At 29.7% G+C, this 23,102-nt stretch overlaps 2 protein-coding genes across 9 annotated transcripts in view; one reads left to right on the top strand and one right to left on the bottom strand.

Annotated features, from left to right (window-relative positions):
• Positions 1 to 5,025, bottom strand: part of LOC107440779 (ATP-dependent RNA helicase DDX19B) — a 31,790-nt gene extending 26,765 nt beyond the window's left edge. Inside the window, exon 1 of one of the 3 annotated variants that reach the window (XM_087163771.1) lies at positions 4,866 to 5,025. The gene's annotated coding sequence lies outside the window, so the exon portion shown is untranslated. The other 2 variants (XM_087163773.1, XM_087163772.1) reach the window with 2 other exon arrangements.
• Positions 5,026 to 8,628: 3,603 nt separating this feature from the next.
• Positions 8,629 to 23,102, top strand: part of LOC107440780 (circadian locomoter output cycles protein kaput) — a 122,386-nt gene continuing 107,912 nt past the window's right edge. For 3 of the 6 annotated variants that reach the window (XM_016053813.4, XM_043048164.3, XM_043048161.3), the window contains exon 1: positions 8,648 to 8,788. The gene's annotated coding sequence lies outside the window, so the exon portion shown is untranslated. Of the gene's footprint in view, positions 8,789 to 8,885; positions 8,966 to 23,102 lie in introns of those variants that run through there. The other 3 variants (XM_071185390.2, XM_087163779.1, XM_043048163.3) reach the window with 2 other exon arrangements.

Genomic DNA, 23,102 nt, shown 5'->3' with positions numbered 1-23,102 from the left:
ATCAATTTTGACAATAAATATGCATTATATAGTACGTGAATATACCACAAAATTAATTGGAGTATGAGACAATTGCATTAACTAATAGTCTGCATTGAAGTAATAAAACGCCGATTTTTCTATATATTGAATTATTTTTTATCTCTCATAGGATCTTCTATGGGCCGAAACGAATGTTGCCCCCTACAATTATTCCTCATAAGGCATACATCCCACTAGTTTATTTCAAAAATGGCGAGTCACACTTCCCTAGTTTCCCTTGTTAGTGACAAGATTTTTCCTTCTTTCAAATTTAATTCTATGATAAATTAACATTTTTTTCGACGTTATAGGAATTATCGCAACAAAAAAAAATTCTCAATCATCTAAAATTATTTTTTTTCCTTCTTTTCCGCTCATACGATATTCAATTCAAGGAATTAAAATAAAACATGATATTCATTCCCTCTCTTATGGGTTTTAAAATTTACTAATATAAATAATTTCGCCCAAAATGAGTGGTTTCAAAAAGTTAAATGGGAGAATTTCTTCGAAAAAATTTCTGATACGCACATGCTAAATTATACTCACAAAATACAAAAAAAAAAAAAAAAACTAAATAAAAAAGAGCAACATACACGATTATTTTTGTATTAGAATAAATATTTTTTTGGGTGCAAAACATGAGAAATAAATTTTTTGGCACCGTAGGTATGTTAAATTTCACAGAAACCACTGATCTAGACCTACGCGTAAACATTGCAACGTTAAGTACGATTTTTCTTTAGTACACAAAATAATTTTAATTTCAATGCCACGAAAAATCTGGACAATAGACTCCTCACATGGTTGCTATCACTCCCCAATGGGCGTTGAAGACTTCTAGAGCGGTGGTGAGAAGATAAGTAAAAACTTACAGATTTTTTTTTAAAAATATTGATTCCAATTTAAAAGTAATAGTTTTATTTTGTGTCGAAAAACAAATACTTATTTAACGCTATAAACTACATGTTATGAAAGCAGTTATTAAATCAGAAATTTATTGAGAAAAATATTTCTAACCAATTTTATAACAAGAATAATACTTTGCTTAGGTATTTTACATGAAAAGAAAATTACACTAGGAAGTTGAGGTAAATGTTTTTTCGCTTTTCAAAGTTTATTATTTTTCAAAAAAATTTTAATGAATTATTTTTATATTTTTGCTTTTTATCGTCAAAAGCACGACGTTACAACAGCTTAGAATTTTTAAAGTAATTAATTTCGAAGTTATTTTACGCTCTAATTAGCAGTAAATAGAAAATAATTCTTTTTTTAACTTGAAAAAAAACATATAATGATAATAAAATGATCAAACATAAAATTATTGGACAGTAAGAATTTTCAATAAATTAACGGTATAATTAAAAGTACGGTATAATTTAAAGTACAGAAAGCAAAGAAGAAAGAAAAAAGTTAAATATTCCTGTTAATTTTAAAAATATTAATGTTAATTTTTTCATCTTTTTATAAATAATAGTTTTAAAATTAGATTTAATGTTAACCATTTGAATTCACAGCTCTGGAGCGGCATGTTTAACTTTGAATCTCTTTAGCATAAGATGAAAATGAATAAAATAAGCTGAATTATTGTTAAAATGAAAATGAATTAAGATCGTTGAATCAATTGCTACAAATGTTGAGAATGGTTATCTTTATTGTTGAATATTGTTTTCCTCTTTAATTTGAAAAGTTCAACAGGAAATATTAATGAAATTTTTTTTTGATACATGCCAATCTATTTAATATTTTTTTCAACATATTGTTATTAAAATAAATAGTGCCGCTAAAATAATAGTATTTTTTAACTCACATTTTGCAGAAGCAATTTCGTAAAAATGATGGAGATATTAAATAAATAATTGATTGTTGATTGAATATAAATCTAATCACTGGATTCAAAAAACAGGAATGGTTTTTAAAAAAGTTTTATTTCTTGGAACCCCTGTGATCCTAGAGTTCCACGGAACACCTTTTGGGAACCGCTTGATCTAGACTTATGTGCAAGCTTTGTGTCGTAAAGTATGCTCTTACTTTGGTCTTAGAAAATAATTTTAATTTCTATGTCACGAAAATATTGACTTCTGTGCATACATTGTGTCTTAAAGTATGTTTTTACATTGGTCCTGCAGAATAATTTTGCTTCAATGTCACAAAATAAATTCGTAAAGTACATTTTTTCCTTTTAAGAAATTATGACTATTTTTCTCCCAAAAATCTAGACTTATATCACGAAATTGTTTCAAAAAATAAATATATTTTTTTTGTCTTTCAAAATAATTTTGATTTCTATGTTACAAAGACTTAGTAAAGCTTCTCCGCTAAGATATAACATTCCAATTTAAAAAATTTTAAAATGCCATTTAAATATTGTTAAATTTCAAAATAAAAATCATGGTTCCGCTATTTCAATATATCTTAATCGAGCAATACATTTAACTGCAACATAAAAAGGTCAGAGTTCGGTAAATGATTCAAAATAATTACTTTTTAATCGAACATTACGTTTCCGTAAAATAAAACACGATAATTACCTTTTACGGAGTATAAGAATAAATCGGAACAAGGTCACTGGGAAGCTAACAATTACCAATTTTCATGACAAGAACTAAAAGAAAAAAAGAATACGATGGGAATATAAACGACATTCTTCCACAATTTGTTATATTTTCCTTTCTTCGGACGGTAAAAATGAAAACAATCATTTCTTAAAGCGAAGGACAAAGAAATGTTTGAATTTGTAATATGCGTGTACTTGATCTTAAGCTAATCCAACCAGTTTCGGAATTTTCGCCCAGGAATTAAAATTCTATTATCGTTTGCATTTACTTAGAAACAAGATAAAATCTGACTACTAAACAAAAGAATTCTAAGATTACATATTGATTTGATAAAATTAGCGAACAATTTAAATTTAAACGTCCTATGTTAACCTTCGCAAAAAGACGGGTAAAATATGTTTTCACAAAAGGAAAATAAATAAATGCACAGAATAAAATTAATGCACTCGTTTTTTCCTCTATTACTTCGTTGAAAAACTGTAATGATACTGAAAGATACTTAAAATAGTAATAAATAAAAAATTACTTTATAAAACAGTTGTCTGCTGTCTGATATGAAAGTCAGTCTGAATGTTATCTTTATAGAACTAAAGCTCCGAACAACATAAGTTCAAAATAGAATACATTATCATTAACATATTTATTACATAAAATATATTACACAAAAACGCATGAAGTACAAAAAATTTCATTTGAGAAAAAAAAAATTTCTAAGTAGTAAAAACCTTTTTTTTTTCCTTGCAAAATTTCAAAAATGAAAAAATTCGAAGACTTCTAGAATTAGTTTCAATCATTGAATTAATATATTTATGCAACATAATAATTGTTGAAAAGTTTCAGTTTTCGGTACATCATTTTTATATTTATAGGCATCCAATCAAAGTATCGTTTAACTATAAACCAGGGAAGCACAACCATTTTTGAGAAATGGACCACAAAATACCAAGTTGGGGGGGGGGGCAAAGTCGTAATTAATGCTGTAATTTAAAAAATGCGAGGAATACTTAGATTTTGTTTGAAAATAATGGGAGTAAGTTGTAAGCCTATATTTAATCATTTGTACCTGTGCAGATAATAAAAATAATTATTGTGAATAAATTTAAAGAAATATACTTATTAGATCAAATTATCGTAAATTTAATAGGCATTGAAGTACAGCAAAAAGGATAACTTAAATTTACAATTATCTTAAAATTTAACTTTCAATAAAATTCAGAACACTATCAGATAAATGTTTGCTGCTGAATTTTGAAATTTTTCTATTTGTGTACTTCTTATTTTTTCATGTTCTAGTTCATTTACAAATAAGCATATACATTTCACTTCAAATTCTGAGTCTGAACAAATTGCTTAAATAGAACTTTCATAAAACTGAATTTTCATGATACTAAAATTGTCACATTCCGACTAAGAGAAAGGTTTTAAATTAGATCAGTAACTTTTTTGTTACTCTTTTTCTTTTATATTTTTGTTAATATTTTAGGCAGTTCTGGTACCTAGTAAGAAGAGCTTTGAGGCTACTTTTGGCCCGAGGACCATAGGTTGTGGTTTGTTAGAAACAATTTGAGGAATTTGATGTTCAATTGTTTTAATAGGACGGATAGGAAATTTTTGGGGTTGGTCCGTAAATCAGAAGTTTTATTTAAAAAGGTTGTTCCCTATATATATATATATATATATATATATTGGAGCATATTAAAAAGATATTCGCAAATACAGATAAACTTTTTCTACAAAAGTTTCACAGGATGTTAAGTTCTTTTTTCAGCATTTAAGACTTCCACATTCTTTTATATATTTGTCGGAAAACGTTTTTGAAGTTAAAAGTTTTTTAGGCAAAAATTACCTCTCATGTTTGAGGAACAAATTGCAAATACTACTTTTCTACATAAACGCAAGTAATTATCAATAAAAGTTTTCAATAACAGTTCACATGCAGTTAATCATTCATTAATAATAAAATTTTTGTGAGTGAAACCGTTGTTATGAAGTTGAAAAAAATAATGATTCTGAAAAATGTTGACTTCTCTTCTAAATCAAATGTAAGAGTAGGAGATAAATTCAAATTTTAAGTTATAATTAAAACTAAACATTAATTCATTAATCATTTCAAGCTGGAAAGGCAAAGAAATCAAATACCAGCTAGTTGCGCCCTCTGGTAATAAAGCAGAAAAACACCATTGAAAATAAGCAGCTAAACAGCATGCTGCCTAGAACTTCGAGTTAACAAGTGGGTGAAATTCTTCTACTGTCGTAGAGGGCGATAAAATTGAATCGTTTTCTTACCTGTTTATACTTTTAAAAGGTCTTTAAAAGTTAACAAATAAAGTACAGATCATTCAGAATTTTAAACACTATAATAATGAACATCACTATCACAAATACATGCACTTTTCATTATCTGTCAAAAGTCAAAGTTCCTCCGAGGTTTTGTTCGTGACGTCATTTCCTCTTCTTGTATCAATGCGCATCATGATTGATACAACTTTTTAGGAATGAATTTTTCACTTTTTTTATCCGAGAACAATGGAGAAGCGTGCTTTTATTTATATTAAGAGGTAGATAGTTTTATTTTAAAAATGATTTTTGTTTACCTTTGCAACATTTATATTTTTTTTATTTATAAAATCAAAAAGGTGCATAAAAGAAAAGCATTGAAAATAATCTGTAACAATTTAAAATAACTTTCTGAGATAATGATGAATAATTTGATTGATGATTCATATATATGTTTATTTTTATTTATTTATATGAAGTGAGAGACGAAATTCTTTTGATTCTAATTTATTAAATAATCAATTCCTAAACTGACTACCACTAAGAAAGATGTTTTTCAAAAATTTGGAAATTCCGTAGTAATTGAAAGTTATCTTTTGAGTTTTTTGCTAGTTAAAAGAACGTTTATATCACAACATTTGAGAATCGTTTGTTTTAGGCGGCTGAAAAATAATTTTTTCAAAATGTTCAGTTATTTTCGAGAATTTACAAGGGATTAGGGTTTCAGGCATTTTTTTATTGCATACATTACGAACGTTTTATAGTTCCATTTATAGAGATTTCATCGACAATCAAGACGATTGTCTAAATTTACCTAATCTCAGAAGAAAAAAAAAAAAAAAAACGCCCAGATGAAAAAATTATTGGGAGGTCACAGTGACTTTCCGCCTCTGCAAATATAGCAGTTAGCTATACAATTTACTGTCTGTATTTTTAGAGAAAAAAAATATTTTCTCAAAAATTTTACTATTTCTTACACTGACATTTTGTTTCAAGGAACGAAATTTTAAATTAAATCTGTCACATTTTGTGGATTTGTTATTTTTAAGACTGTATATCAGAAAGACTGTATTCTCATTAGTATATAACGTCACAACAATAAACTAATATGCTATTTTTATTACTGTAGTGAGCTTGTAAGAGTTAGGGTTTGCCCATCTTTAATCAGCTTTCTTTATGATAATTATAGAAATGGTACAAAAAGCAAAAAAATAATAATAATAAATAAAAGCCACTATTTTGCAAAAATGAAAAGCTTATTCGATTTGACTTTTTTAACATCTAAAAATTACTTTAACGCTGCATTGTTTGGGTACAAAAATCGACATTTATTCATTGATTTATTAAATTTTATGAAGGTGGAAAAATCTCGCTAAATTGGGGAGTTTTCAAAACGTTTAATAACTTTTTAAGTATTTAAGCCTTTATTTCCCGTTTTAATACTCAAATAATTCTTTTCGACAAGATGGTAGGTATAGTTTAATAACTTTCCTTTCAGTTTAAGCCTTGAAGCTTTTGCATTTACATTGTCTTCAGTGAAAGAGTTTTAAAAACATTCTTAATGTTCTATCAGAACCATATTTTATACTTTTTTAATATTTTTTTATAATAGTAAATATAATTCAAAAGCCACATAATAATGCGCTTTCCTTCTTCACTTTTTTTCTTTTTTTTTCCGAAATCTTTTCAAACGACATTGGACTTTAATCAAAAGGAATATATTTGCTCTATTACTTTTTGAATGTAAATTCTCGGAAACATAGATAAAGGGATACGAAATAGTACATCTAATTCAAAGTACATATAATTACAATACAATACAATGTAATACAATACAATATAATGCAAAAAATTATCATAGAGAGCATACAATTTTTAAACAATGTAGTACATATAATTCAAAAAATACTTTAAATTAAGCCTTTTTTACGAAAAAAAAAAGCTAAATTAAGACCTTGTAAATGCAGGGAAGAAAAGGAAAGGAAATTTTCAATTTGTTTATTTTTTTATTTATTTAATATTATTATTATTTTGATAAGATGGGTCGAGGAGTGTATGAGTAACGATTATGTTACATAAAACACTATAATATTAGTTTCTTGAGTCATTCTGGGCAGGCGATGGTGCGAGTTAATCACATATTTGCCACCAGACTACAGATTTGTGTGAATACTCGGTCAAACTCCTTCCTTAGATGCCCTTAACACGAGAATTGACATCCCTGGAATACTCTTTTTCACTATTAAAAATAAAATAAAATATAAATAAATGAATAAAAGAACATTGAAAAAAGTGTCTGGATACAAAATATAAAATAAAATAAAATCCAAGAATATGAACCAATCCAAGCTCGATGACGCTGAGATGACAGAAGATATTAATTAAAATTAAAAAAATTTTGGAGATGCTATTTCAGTTAAGAAATATGTGCACCACCTTTTCGTACTGCTAGCAGTGACGGCGGAAGTATCTCAAAAGTGGGGGTGAATCTCTCCTCCCTGTATATATATATATATATATATATACAGGGGTCTGTCTAGGTTTTTGTAAGAGGTACCTATTTTATGAAAATTTAGACATAATTTGTGAAAAATTAAAAATTATATTAAAAAATCAGCACGAAAGTATGGTAAAAATATGGATTTATCGTTTCTTAAGGGATAAAAAAATAAAATTTTAAGAAAAAGTATTTTGTGAAACTACCGCTTTTCCTAAAGTTGAATTTGTGAAACTGCCGTTTTTCCTAAAGTTGTATTATTTGTGAAGGTACCGCTAAACGGTAGTAAATTCGGCCTGGACAGACCCCTGATATATATATATATATATATATATATATATATATATATATATATATATATATATATATATATATATATATATATATATATATATATATATATATATATATATATATATATATATATATATATATATATATATATATATATTAACCTAATCTGAACTTCACAAGAGAATGGCAATCAAGAATTCGAACTTGCAATTTTAACTTCGAATGGTTTTAAAATTAAAATAAAAATTAATAAAATAAATTATTTACCTGGAGTTTTCACCAAGAAAATGTTTAAGCTCGCTTGAAACAGAGAAATTTTTTTAAGGATTCAGATACAAAATTATCTATTTTTTATTTTAATTATAAATTTAACTACGCAAATATTGAATGAAAAATTGCCATGTTAGAAGGGGCTGTGCTCCTTTATTTATAAAATGTGAGGGGGGCTAAATCCCCTTCTGCCCCCTCAGGTTCTGCGGTCCCTGACTGCTAGTCAATTGACAAAGCCTATGATTAGTTTTTTATTCATAATTTTTTGAATTTTAAGCATTTTTAGAAAAAAACTCACTATTTTTATCACATTGTGGTGGCAGAAAATATCAATTTAAAGTTATAAAATTAGTTGACAACGTATCCGCAAAACGGTGAAAGAATTTTAGATGCTTTGACTTTTTAGACTCGTCCTTACCTCTAATATTATAAAAAAGAAAGAACAATTTTCTTTATTAATTAGTTAAAAAAGTTAATTTCGTTTTATGTTAACTAAATTTACGTTACATAATAAAGATAAATATTGCTTTTTAAATTGATGTAAAAAGTTTTACACGATTCGGAGTGGTTTTCCGCGTTAGATAAAAAATGAAGTTTCTGAAACATTTTCAGCCCTGAAATTTTGAGAGTGTGTACGAGACGTAAATGGCCGATAGTTTCTTTTTCTGTTATCAGCTTAGATAACAAGACCTGTTATTTATAAGTTACAGTTCAATATTATAGGAATTATTTGGTGAGCGTATCTTTGACACGAGTATCACCGGCCATTGTATATTTAAAATCGTGGTTAGACACGTGTAAGTGTTCTATTTACTCGAATTCATAAAGCAGATTTTTACTTTTGGTGTGTTGCCCTTCATCTAATGGGACGGTAAGTGGAGATTTAAGTTATTGTAACAATTAGTGTCTTTCTTAAAGTACTTTATTAATGTGAAACGTCGTTTAAATAGAGTGCTGGATTCTAAAGAAAGACCTTTTGGGAAACTTTATTGCTTGAGTTTTTATTTTATTTTTCAAGATGGATTGTTATACTTTCAAGGAATGCAAGGTAACTTTACAATCTCTAATTTGAAAACAGTAAAGAATTTCTTGGAAACTGTTTTTATTTATTCATTTTTTTAAAATGAAATCCCTAAAAGCATTGTCTTAAATGTGGGGGGGGGGAACAAAAAAACCTTCTACATCCAAGCTAAGTTTTTTTTTTTTTTAATTGGCTTGGTAAATTTTTACTTCAAACAGCATAACTTAGCTATTTTATACCAATAAACGCGTTTTGAGCTCCATTCATGACCGTGATTTAAAGTGGGGGGGGGGGATCAATGAGCTTCCTTTTATAATTTAGGATTGGTTTTAAGATATTTCAGTTTTAATTGAATCTTTATCCTTAACTGATTGGGTTTTAATTTTTAAGATAAAGGGTTTTTGTAGGACAGTGAAAAAAAAAAAGGATTCCTGGAGTATGGAGAATTGATAGAAAAATGGAAGAACTTAAGTCAGAAAAACAAATAGAGAATGAAGCGAGATATATTTTTTTTTTGGTTATGTTGTTGTTGTAGTTAATTTACGTCGCACTAGAGCTGTATAATGGGCTATTGGTGACGGTCTGGGAAACATCCCTGAGGATGATCCGAAGACAAGCCATCACAATTTTAATCCTCTGCAGAGGGGATGACACCCCTGCTTCGGTAGCCCAACGACCTGCACGTGAATTTTTTTTTGTTGGTTAATGGCGGGCACTTGAGTCTATTTCCCATTGGCCTCAGAAATGCTACTCTCTTATCGTTACCCAGGGATCACCTATGGCTAAGCCACGGCGGTGGAGTAGCGTCGCCCACGTCATACAACCACAAACCCGTTTATAGGGCGGGTTTCATTCACACAGAAGAAAGGACATAGAACACACACACACACAGAGAGAGAGATAGAAACATGTATGCCCTGAGCGGGATTCGAACCCGCAAACATAGGCGCAGCAGTCAGGCACTCTAACCACTCGGCCATGAAGCGAGATACAAAAAAGGAAAAAAAAAGTTGAGAGTAAAATGTAGTTTTAACATGAAATGAAGAGATTATTAGTACACAGATGGTAATCTTTTCACGTTCTTTCTTTATTTTCTTTACGAGTAATATATATTTAAGAGTTGCACTTCATTCAGTGAAAATATTATTTTAATTCTATACAGGGCAGCATATATGGCAACGTTACTTTTAAGAAGTAACGAGTAAGAGTACAAGTATTTTTTAAAAAAGTAACGAGTAAAAAGTAAAAAGTTCTTATTTTAAAAAGTAACGAGCAAAAAGTACAAGTAAAAGTACAAGTACTAAACAAAAAAAGTAACGATTTAAAAGTACATTTCTAGGAAATCGAAAATTCAAAATGACCTAAAATTTTATTGAATCATATTCTTATGTTCTTTAATGTTTTTGCAAAATTTTTGTTATTTATTTAATTATTTTTAATTTTGAAAGTTATGGACATTCATTTATTTTTAAATTCGGAAGAATATTATAATATAATCGTATAATATAATTTTGAAATCAAATATATGGATTTGCAAGAAAAAGAAATTTTATCTATTGATTTTAATTTTTAGTTTATTATTTTTATTTATTTAGATTACCATTGATTTAAAATTGTTTTACTCTATAGAAACGCGCTTTAAAAGCACAAACATAAACAAAGCAAACACGGAGTTTCAGATAGCTTTGTGATCTTTGAGCTAGTAAAAAATAATTGAATGTGCAGTATAAGCTGAAACAGAACAGTTTACAGTTTTATTTGTAACAATGGCTAATGCTGAAGTCATGCGAGAAAATCATTTTCCGAACATTTCTGCCTAACGGAATAATTAAAATTTGTAAACGAGTTTTAGTATCAGCGGCTAAATTAATACCCTCGAGTTTTTAAGAGTTATAATAGTAATTATAATTGTTTTCAATAGCACAAATAGCTCTGAAGTTCTTAGAGATTTGACTGGGCGTTGTTTGACAAGGTCGGGCATAAACATAATTTTAGTAAAAAATGTACTAGGTAAAAATATATTCGACAAAAATGTATTATTAGTTAGTTCAAAAAGAAAATTGAAAAACATAATAACAAAATCAAACATTTTTTATTTAAACTGTATTAAACAAATGCATAAAACTCGAAAATGAATGAAAATAACTTGATAATTAATATTTTTATTCATTTTGCAAAATAATTGCATTTCGAAAGTATTTTTTTTCTCTTTGGAAAGCTTACCGAGTTTTAGAAAAAAGTAACGATTTCATTCGACATTTCCGTTACAAATACTTGCACTTTTTCCCTAAAAAAGTAACGAAAGTACAAGTAAAAGTACTAAATTTAAAAAGTAACGAAGTACAAGTAAAAGTACGTACGTTTTACTTGTACCGCCGGTACAAGTAACGAAAGTAAAAGTACTGCCTTATATGCAGGGCAGTGGGCAAAAAAATTAAAGGACCATCATGAATAACTTTTTATTTAATAAACGGTTCTTCGCGTTCCAGTACTAAAGGTTTGAGGGGGTGACTTCAATCATGCTAATTTATTAGCATAGGCTATATTTTAAGTTACGAAATCAGAGACAATAGCGTACTTTTTCTGAATAAACATATCGCCAGATTTGGATTTCCGATCCCCGAAATATAGGGGGTTGCCGCAATCTAGGAAATAGGGTTCCATTGGTTTAGTCAGGGGAGCTGCTCAAAATTTTCCCTAAATGTTAAGTTTAATTTTTGTGTATATCACCATATCTCAAGAGCTTTTTAAGAGAATTGAAAAAATGTTGTACGCAATAATAAAATTCGTTTATCCAAAGACAATTCTAAGCAAAATATGACTTTAAGTAAATATTTATTAATTTTTTATTATTTCATTTAATCATCGTCGTTAATATTTTGAGTTGTAGGGTAGACAATGTTTTGCATCATTTTAGAGAATGCTATTTTAAAATGGCGAAACATAAAATGTAAGTAAAATCAGTCGAATACTTCGTAAGAAATTGAATTTTTTAAAAATACGATTTTTTAAAAATCACTTAAATACGCAAAAAAGTAAAATTAATATTAAGGGGTTTAAACTTTGGCCAGATCTCCTGACCAAGCTATTAGATCCTATTTCCCAGATTGTGGCTATCTCCTATATTTCAGAGGTCAGAAATCCGAACCCGTCGGAAGAAAGGTCAGAGTCCGTTTTTGTGTCTGATTTCAGAACTTAAAAGAACTTCGGTACTAAATGATTAGCATATTTGAGGTTACCCCTTCTGTTATCACTACAATAGAACTAGAGCTTGAGGATCCAATTTTTAGACCAAAAGTTATTTAGGGTGGTCCGTTTGCTTTTTTGCACACCGTACTATTCATTTTTCTTTTGACCATTTTAAAAATTTAAAAAAAAAATATCTTAGCTTTTAATTTTTTGTCGTTTCATCTTGTGCGTAATCTTTTATTCTACCACCAGTCACGCCGACTACGCAACATATACGTGATCGAGCGATTCTCCCTTCTCGGCACACGGTATCATGGATATATAAAACGAGTCTTTCATACTCTAGCTCTCCTAAGATCACAGGGACGTGATCTCAATATGATGTTCTCGTATAAATAGAGATTGTCTATTTGAAGAACTCCCACACCCATTCGCCTGGCGTGGTGGCGGTTACTATGGTTACGAGGTTTAATTATTTCAAGTAGGAGTGGGGTGTTGGGCATTGTTTAAGACTGGTTTGGACTCTGGTTGGACAGAGAAAGGGAATCTGGGGAGAAAGAAGTTTGAAATGCGCTATTTCTTGCTTCCATTGCAGCAGACGTCCTTAGAATTTGTGGCGAGGGGAGTTCTTTCCATAGACAAACTATACATATAGGCATAGTTTGTCTAAAATGAGAACACCTCCAGACATTCGTCTGGACTTGTGGCTGTAACCACGGTAACGAGGCATAACTATTTCAAGTAGGGGTGCGGGGTCACTGTTTTGAAGTAATTTCGGCTCGAGTCGGGGAGAGAAAGGGTCTATTGTGTCAGTCCTAGAGTGAAGCTACCCTCCCTAAAATGCACCTTTCTTGTTTCCATAGCACCAGACGGCTTCAGACTTCGTGGCGGGAGGAGTTCTTAGCTTAGACAAATTATACTCCTTATTATGTTTATACTAGGAGCGTGCGGGCCTGGAGAAGCATTCTTTCCCCTCCTTTCTCGAGTCCTGAAGAGGTTTAATTATAAGAGCTAATAATGATGAGCATAATGTTGCTACATTTCTGATAAATCCTGATATTGAAATAAATTATCAACAAAAAATTTTCTTATAATTTTGTAAAGAAAATTTGCATTTTAAATAAATAAATTTCGTTTTAAGGACTGCCGGGAACTTATATTTTAGGAAGGGTATACCTCAATTTAACAACTGAAATTTCGAATTTTACCGAATCATAAATATATGCGTCCTAACCTACATTTAACTGAAACACCAAATTATTGAATTTAAGATAGAGATTAGGCAAACATGACCTAAAACAAAACAGAAGTTAAATATTTTGTTTGAAGAAAAGTAATTTAAGGTACCTTGCTTCAAACGGAATGTATTTATTTTTAATATTGAATAATCAGTACATAAAAAAAAAAATCATCTATAGTTCTAATCTAAACATCAATAAAATTATAAGAATATTTTTAAAAAAATCTAAATTTGAAATTTTATTTTCAAAACTTTTCGAACTTGCTTTCGAATTTATGATTAAAAAAATATCAATTTGTTCTAAATTATTCAAAATTGTAATTAAAGGGAAAATGGCCTATTTTAGGCCTCAGATGCCCAGTTCTACCAGACAGACCAGACCTCTTTTGGTGGTTTCAAACATACGCCAAATGCAATGTATATTTTCGCCTATAAATGTAATTTAATTTTCATCTTACTACCACTGGGGTAAATTATTTTCGGAGGGATTACAATTTGTCAGGTACGCTATTGGCTTTAAACTTATAATGCACATGCTCACTATTAGCATTCCTGCCACCTTTTACGCATTTGGCGTAAAATTTTATTTTTATATTTAAAGTGGTAGTAAATATATATTTTCTTTACTTTTATAAACTTAATTTTTAAATGATTTTGATCACCACTATTCTTAAAAAAATTAAGCATATATATTAATATGTGTTACTACCATGGTCTTCAGCTTAAGCTTTTTCAAATACAACGTACTTTTTTGCTGAAAATTGAAATTTTAATTCCATGTTACTACCACTGGGAAAAATCATAATGGAAGGGATTAAAAGTTGGCAGGTATGCTATTAGATTTCTTTCTCTTAGCATCATTAAAAAATAGGAAAAAAGAATTAATGCGATTGCTTAAATACGTCTAATGTCAGACAATTTGACGATAAACATATATGTCAGACAAAATTTACTCGAATACCCCAAAATAGAAAATATTTGAGAGGAATGATACTTTGAATTATTAAACGATCATGTACTACAATCCAGGTTCTTATTTTGGGCTGCTCTTTCTATTCATTGCTTAAAATGTAACGAAAATTTCAAACGCAACAAAACTTTATTTTCTATGAAAAACATTGATTTTCAAAAGATTAAAAATGTTTATTATTTTGAGCATTTTTAAGTGCTTTGCGAAAGACCTAACTGGTAAGCATTAGAACATCATTCTAGTTCGATAAATAGCGAAAATTGTTAATGTTATGAGACATTAATGTTTGGTCAAATTGAGAAGTTAAATGCTACTGAAATAGATTTATCCACTTTTTCCCTTCCGATTGTGGCCGCCCTGATATGATTCTTTACTCTAAATACTACTGTAGTTTTTACTTTTTACAAAACAAAAAAAAAGAGCTGCTAATTGTTTTAAAATCTATTCGCGGGACAGAAATCATAAAAATTGCGTTGCTCTTTTGCACGTTGGGGTTGATGTGATGCTAATTTAATTATATACATATACTTACTTTACTTTATTTATAAAAAATTGGGCACCTGGGCCGCGCAGCGGCCCCTATCCCATACATCTAGAAATTTACATAAGTTTAAAGTGATAACATTTTGAATTTAGCAGTCGATGTGGTAGCTAATACAAAATTACAAGCACTTTGCTTGGGTAAATAAACATTTGAATATCGAAACTAAAATTGACACATATAAATATAAACATGATTTGAAATTATATACATATACAAGAAGCAATCAATATTTTATTAATATTTTCCAAAATTTGAAGTGGTTGATTAAATATTACGCAATTTAAGTACAAATATTGCAGCTGCACTAGATTATGTTGTTTTCAAAAGTAAGCAGAACAGTTTTAATTCCACTGCCCTTGAAATTGTTAATAGCAAAATGACAAAAAAAATTTCTAGAAAATCATACCTGCCAGCTTTTAATCCTTTCAAAGATGATTTTCCCCAGTGGTAGTAAAATAAAATTTAAATTACAATATTAGGCAAGAACATTTGCTGTATTTTGAACAAGCTTATGCTGATTACTACAATAATATTACATATTAATATATATGCTTATTTTTTTAAAAAATAGTGGCGGATCAAAAATATTATAAATTAAGTTTATAAATGCAAGGAATATATAGAAAGCATTCATTTTACTACCACTTTAAATTTAGAAATAAAATTTTACGCCAAATGCGTAAAAGTTGGCAGGTATGGAAAATGAATCATTATTATAAAATATTAAAACATTTTCGTACCACTTTCTATTGTAAAATGGAAGTAATATAGTGAAGAATTGCAGCAAAGCGATGCCAGTAGAGTGCTTGCAATCCAGAATGAACTGGTGAGACATCAACAGAAACGCCGTTAAAATTCGTATGTAGTTCACCATTAAAAATATGTATGCATGTTTTTAGTTGTGTAATAATGATAATTATTTTACCCATTGGGGAAATGGGTCTTGGTTTGGATTTCATGGCGTCTTCACTTTTCAACTACAATAATCAAGAGTAAACAGTGCACATGCGTTGCTATGGTGACCGGTTTGATAATTTTTTTCGAATTCTTTTCATTTGAACGATATTTTTGTTTTTGTCGTTTTAATTAAGAATCAGAAATTTTGACCTACAGTTCAAACTGGATCGTTTTCTGTACTAATTTAGGTGAATATCACAAATAAAGAGGGTCCAAACTAATTGACACGGTCCCAAAAGTTAGAGTTGAAGCAAGAAAGAAACGGTGCCAAAGCTTAAACTTACCGAGGCTGAAAAAGCCAAAGATCGTTGACGGGAATACCTTAATCGTTACACACAAACGGAAAAACTAAATGATTCCGTTCGCAAACGCAAGCATGAAGCCCGTCCCTCACAAAAGTACCAAAGTGGTTGAGAGAATTGAACCCTACCGAAGAGCAAATGGTGACTCTCCGAACTCCTTTCATGCAAATACGAGAACTGGATGTTGATCACCAGTTAGGCATACCCTCCAACTTATGAAGATTTTGAAAATAATTCTTTCTAGTGGTAGCGAACCAAAGTAGAAATTTTTAAAGCAAATGGATCTCTCATAAAACTTTTATCAGAACTTAAGAATCTAGCCATATGGCCTGCACTTTTATAAGTAATAGTGGACAAGTTACGTTAAAATTAATTTTTTTAAAATATTAAGACATTAATTTTGATACCGTCTGAAAAGAAGATTCCTGAAACTACGGAAATTCCGTAGCAGTTGGAGGGTATGCCAGTTAGGTATAAAAGGATCTATTGACAAAGAACCCAATAACTTGCACAAGACCGTAGACTGTCTTCTACGCAATATAAATAATTCATTCACTATTCATGCAAAATTGAAAAAAAGCCTAGCTTTCAAATCTTATTTCATGTATGAACTTGTGAATCCGAAACGGGTGTATGATGCAGCTCACAATCTCCATCAAACCCCATTGTACCAATCCGAAAATGTCAATATTGATCTCGATGGACTGTTAAATGTCTATTCAGTCATCAAAAGAATTTACAGAGAATATGTATCGTAAAAATGACTTATAATGTATCGTAAAAATGACTTAACTATGTGTATTTTATCTGAGTGTTACTAAGAAGCGAAAATGGTGGCGACTATTTTGCATCATATAGTGTGAAAGAACATCTTTGGTTCTTGTTGTAATTCAAAAATTGCACTTAGATCAAAGACTTATAGCTTTTAAAATAAAAAAAGTTTTTTTTTTTAACCACGATGCCAATTCAATAATTCAAAAATATATATATGAAATATATTACTTTGATAATTATTAATCTTCTAAGTGTTTGGAAAAGTAGCTTAATTTTCAGGAAATTCTTCTAACTTTAATTATTATTTAACTACCACTTTACATAGTTGACAGTTCTTCCCGATAATCCGAAGTTTTTTTAAAAATTATATTTAAAGTGATAACAGAATTCTTGCTTTGATTCTCGGATTTATATTTAATTAAGAATAATTTTATCTACTACTACAGGTATTAAGAATTAAACATCTGTTCAAATGCTTGATAATCATACGATATAAGGAATATGTTTGTTTATAATTGATATTTCAATTCACATTTTACGAGAACTTCGGAAAAAGAGCAGCTTCTGAAAAGAGCAAAAGTTGGCACTGTTATATCGTCCCTTACGACTGTAGAAATAGGCAGCTATATTATCATAGGCTAAGATATCGTACGTAAATCTACGTACAAAGTACGTATTTCGGATGTTTTTTTAACTCAAAAAACAGGTCTACTCTTATTCTCCGGTTTAATTGATCTTCAAAGTTGCTCACAATTTTCCAAAATAGAACATAACATTCGAAACCCCCTTATACTTGAGATCATAATTCCGAACTGAAGTTATTAGTTTCATTTTACCGTTTTCTAAACGCGGGGTCGTTTGACTTAAGCCAGGTATATTTAATAAGGTCGAAATTTCAAACCGAGTTCTACTCTCTCTCTAAATAATGAGGGTTGCAGTTTTACAATATTTCATCTAATTGGTTCAATTTCAGACAAGTTTCTATACTAGAACGGTATAGCAAGGGAACTAACTGAAAAGTGTGTTATTTGACTCAAATTGAGTTCTAAAATTTTTGTTTTAAAATGTAAATTCTTTATTAAAATATTATCTGTATAAATCATTAAAAAGTAACTGTTGTCTTAAAGTTTTGGATATCATTGGACATCCCATGATCACTAATACGCAAAAAAGATCCAGATATCATTGGCTATCATCAGAATAAAATTAATAAGAGTTAAAATGGTGTGTATTAGTAAATTATTTCTTTTTTTTTTCTTATTTAAGCAGTATTTGGCAATTATATAAACTTTTTTAAAAACATCTTATTTTATTTGTATTCAAAATTAAATTTTTAGAACTAGAAGTGTCATTCTCATGCCTGCCAACCTTCAATCCTTTCGAAGATGATTTTCCCCAGTAATGGTAAAATGGAATTTAAATTACAATTTTAGGCTGAAACATACGCTATAATTTGAAAATACTTATGCAACCTTCCATCACAGTATTGCACATTTTTATATATGCTCAATTTTTTTAAAAATAGTGGTGGTAAAAAGATTATGAATTAAAGTTTATAAATGTAAAGAATATATAGAAAGCATACATTTTACTACTACTTTAAATATAGAATTTTTTTTTTTTTACGCCAAACGCGTAAAAGTTGGCAGGTATGCGTTCCTTCACTACACTATAAAGTAATAGTAGAGTATTGACTTAACCGTCAACATTTTAGTGTAAAATTAAATAGTTACCTTTTTCCACAAATGCTTTTATAACAAATTTGATATAAATCTGTATTCAATCAACGAATTCAAACAATGATTGCAAAAAAAAAATTCATTCATTCATATTAATCTATACATAATAATAAAAGCGGCTGTGTGTGTGTGTCTGTAATCACAATATATCACCCCAGAAGCCTCGCCCAGGCACGAAACTCGGCACATAATTGTGTTTTGACATAATGAAGAAGTATTTTTTTTCTTTTTCAAAAATTTGGATTAGTTATTTAGTTATCAGTCATTTTGTAAGTCTATGCTTTTCGTCTGCTTTTTCGTCTTCAAAGAGCCATATTCAAAAAACTATTAAAAAATGCATATACTTTTCCCCACTCTTATAAATGTATGCTAATGCGAACCTTACAATTGAAATATTAATTTTCGACAACTTAAACCAATAATATACGAAGGAATTAATAATTTAATTGTAAAGTTCGCATTAGTTTACATTTATTAAAGTGGAGAAAAGTTTAACTTTTGTATTAAAAATGTGGCAACATATTCGATACGTAAATAGAACGCTTCGCTTTGATATATTTGTCGCTGTTCATAATTGTTATAATAAGTTTTTCTTCTTCTTTCCACGTTCTATTTTTTTTCTTAAGCGAAGACGATAATTTTTGTAGCGATATTGTAGTACTTTGTACAACTAAAAATTCTTTTCACAACACTTTAAAAATATTTACTTTATTTTCTTTATATATACAGAGAACAGTCCTGTAGTGTAAAGTATAAATTAAAATAACTGTAAAATGAAACTGGAAACTTTTTAGATTTACAATGGTAGAAATTACTTAAATCTTGTTGTGCTGCCGCGAAGCGCATTAACAGATTCGTCGGTAGTAATAATCGATGATGAGGAGTAGTGAGGAGGAATGGAGATGGGGAGGAAGAGGTGGTGCTCAGCACCAAAAAATCGAGAAGGTTTTCGTGTGACATGGACAAACATGAAATGTAGAGTGGCATGGGGTATAATTAAACGACAATATAATCATAATCAATATAAAATAAAATCATCATAAAGATTAAGGAAGGTCGAGTCAAATATAAGATATATACATATTTACAATGCACGATAATCAACGCAAATTGAATAAAAATAACAAAAATAAAATAGATATGTACGATAGGAGAATAATCAATGAGAGAAACTTATGTTATGAGCTCTGTTACAGTGGTGACCCAGGCGTCCTGGTTGACCTCGTCTTCTGGATTGCTAACCACGCTTGTCTTAATCATACTACATATTCGTTGGGGACGACCCCTTGGAGTTAGATTTGCAATGTATTTAAACAGGGTTCTTACAGTCCTTAGAAAATTTAAAAAGTGGTGTTAATATTCAAATAAATGAGATACAAATTTGCTCTTATAAGCTTTCCTTTTGCCAGAATTATGACACAGGCGACTAAAAATGTAAAAAGTAGTAGAAACTCAATTCAGTTCTTATTATCTCTTTACATTTTGTCAATTGTAACTACTATTAGGACTTACATTTCAAATTATTCATATTTAAACTAAAGACATTATTTTCATTCACTTTCAGTAAAAGGCAACTCTGCTTTTGATTAAGAGATTGAGAGTTCAAGAACAGATGCATATATTTATTCGGAAGTATTAATCATAGTGGTAAATACAAAATTGTTAAAATACACATTATTTTTGTAATCATTCTCTAAATTTCTTAAGAATCGTACGAACTCAGTTTAAACCATTTCTTTTATCAAAAATAAAGAATAAATTAATCTGCAAGTGTGTGTGTGTGTTTCGTTATTCGAATTTCTTATAAAAAATCGAGATAGTTCTGCCTTACTTTATTTACAAAAATTGGGCACCGCAGGAAGCCCATACATCATGTATAAATACAGAAATAAAAATACAGAACAGTTTGAGTTTAGCAATTTATGGGGTGGCTGTTTCTTGTTCCGCCACAGAAATGGGAGAATTCATTTATAAATAATATTTTAAAACTATAGTGGTGAATAACAGAAAAAAATACTAACTTGGTAAAAGCAAATGTGTAACTACTACATTTTTCACATAGATAATTTTTAAAATGAAACAATTGTTTTTAAGGAAAGAGCTAAATATTCAAGTTTATCTGCTAAATTTTTTATTTTTGGCCTGAGTTTTTTTCTTTTTTTTTTATAATTAAAAGTGGTTGTACTTTATTATTTTTATCTTGCATAAACAAAATTGATTTATAATGTTTTGAACACCGATTATGTATAAATAATTTAAATAAATATATCCAAGTGCTAGCAATAGTTGTTAAATGTTTGCAAATTTAAAAGTAGTCTTGCAATTTAATTGTTATATCATTGTAACTATGAAGGACGTTATAATAAGAATGCTAAAAAAATGCAGCTATGTTTATGGGTTAAGCTTCAAAATATTCAATTTTTTTCCCCTGCTATCTGCGTTGTCGAAAACGTTTATTGCGAGCCCTGAATTAACAAAAACCCTGGAACAAAGCTTTTTTTTTAATTGGAGTAATATTAAAAAGTCTACATGAATCTGTTATTACGAACATGACTTGGATTAAATGTCATAAACTTTAGTCATAAATGTTTCGAATTATTTTTTGTTTTATTTTTAACATAACAGAAAAAAAAAGAATCTGACTGTATCTTTTATTCCAAAAAAATTGACCCTTTCCTTTAGTTCATATTGTATTCAGTATATTAGTGTAGAAGCGAATAAATGAATGATTAACCCTTTAAGACCAAGCACGCATGATCGCGAGGGTTATTTTTAAACCTAATACGTGAATAATGGTAATATATTCATTTTTAAAAGCAAATTTAACTGGAGTAAAAATTTACTTCTTTAACAGCATTTTGTATTTTGCCCTGTAAAGTTACCAAATTTAAAATGACGTAAAAAATTGTATGCCTTACAATTCAATATTTATTCGACATAATAAATAATAAATATTTACTGAAGTTATCTTTTTTACATGGAATTATCTTTAGATAAACACATTTTATAATTGTGTACAAAAATTTTTCAAATCGCTTTGAAGGTTCTCGAAATTTGGCGAAATTCGTAAAAATTAAAATTAACATTAAGGGGTCCTCATGATCAAACTGTGGGGACCATATTTCCCAGATTGAGGCTATCTCCTATATTTTTGAAGAGGGCCGGGATAGCCTGGTCGGTAGGGCACTGGGCCCATATCCAAGAGGTCGTGGGTTCGATCCTCGCCGGCCGAAGACTCCCCGTGTTGTAAATGGTGACTGATGCCCGTTAAATCTGTCGAGTCTCAAAGTCCTCCATGTTCCCATAACAAATCAATACCTCTGGGGGTACTGATCCAGGAGTTTCCTTGTCTTCTGGATTGGTTCAAAATTACAAGGCTACGGAGTTGAATGTAAGTAGTCGTAAACCCATGAAATTGGGTCGGCTGTTCAACGACGGTTATAAAATAAAATAAAATATATTTTTGGGGAGGCCGGGATAGCCTGGTTGGTAGGGCACTGGCTCCTTGTCCAAGGGGTAGTGGGTTCGATCCCCGCCTGCCGAAGACTCCCCGTGTAGTAAATCGTGACTGATGCACGTTAAATCTGTTGAGTCGCAAAGTCCTCCATGATCCCATAACAAATCAATACCTCTGGGGGTACTGATCCAGGAGATTCCTTGTCTTCTGGATTGGTTAAAAAAATACAAGGCTACGGAGTTGAACTAGTAGTCTTGCACCCGTAAAATTGGGTCGGCTGTTTAACGACGGTTACAAAATAAAATTATAAAATATATTTTTGGGGTCAGAAATCCGAAAGCGTTGAAAAAAAGTTATGTTTATTCAGAGAATGTAGGCTGTTTTTTTTGGTCTTATTTCATGTCTGAAAATATCGTCTGCACTAATTAAATAGCATATTTGAAATCACCCCCTCGAACCATGAAGACTGAGTCCTAAAACGTGAAGATCCGATCATTACATCAAAAGTTATTCATCGTTGCCCGCTTATTTTTTTGCGCACTATACATGGATTTTCTTTTATACCTTAGAATGGAATTATGTTCGTCACAGAATGACTTTTCTAGCATTTTTTACGTTATGAGTTATTTATACAAGAAAAAGTAAATACTTTCTTATTGTATCAGGTCTTAAAAGGATACGGTAAGTAAAGAATGAATAACAAATTGAGCTCAAAGCCGTATTAATAGAAAATGTTGTTTTCCCAAAATATTCTACCTCCTGTTGCTCATATGTTTGCCTGTATGCATCTACCCAATTATTTAAGAACCATACGTTTGAACTGCTTTTTATTAAGACGTTACATTCATTTGATAAAGCTGCATCTTTGATAATGAGAAAATTATACGACGAATGATTGCCGGATGAAAGCACTAATATAAATAGCAGAATTTGCTATTTTTATTCCTGCAGTAAAAATAAAAAGAATACAAGATAGGTCATTTCATGCCTAC

The sequence above is a fragment of the Parasteatoda tepidariorum genome, chromosome 5 (assembly GCF_982258835.1).
Source record: "Parasteatoda tepidariorum strain Cologne lab strain chromosome 5, Ptep-v5.0, whole genome shotgun sequence".
Lineage (NCBI taxonomy): Eukaryota > Metazoa > Arthropoda > Arachnida > Araneae > Theridiidae > Parasteatoda > Parasteatoda tepidariorum.
Note: the sequence above shows the minus strand (reverse complement) of the source record. Positions and strands in the feature narration are given on the sequence as shown.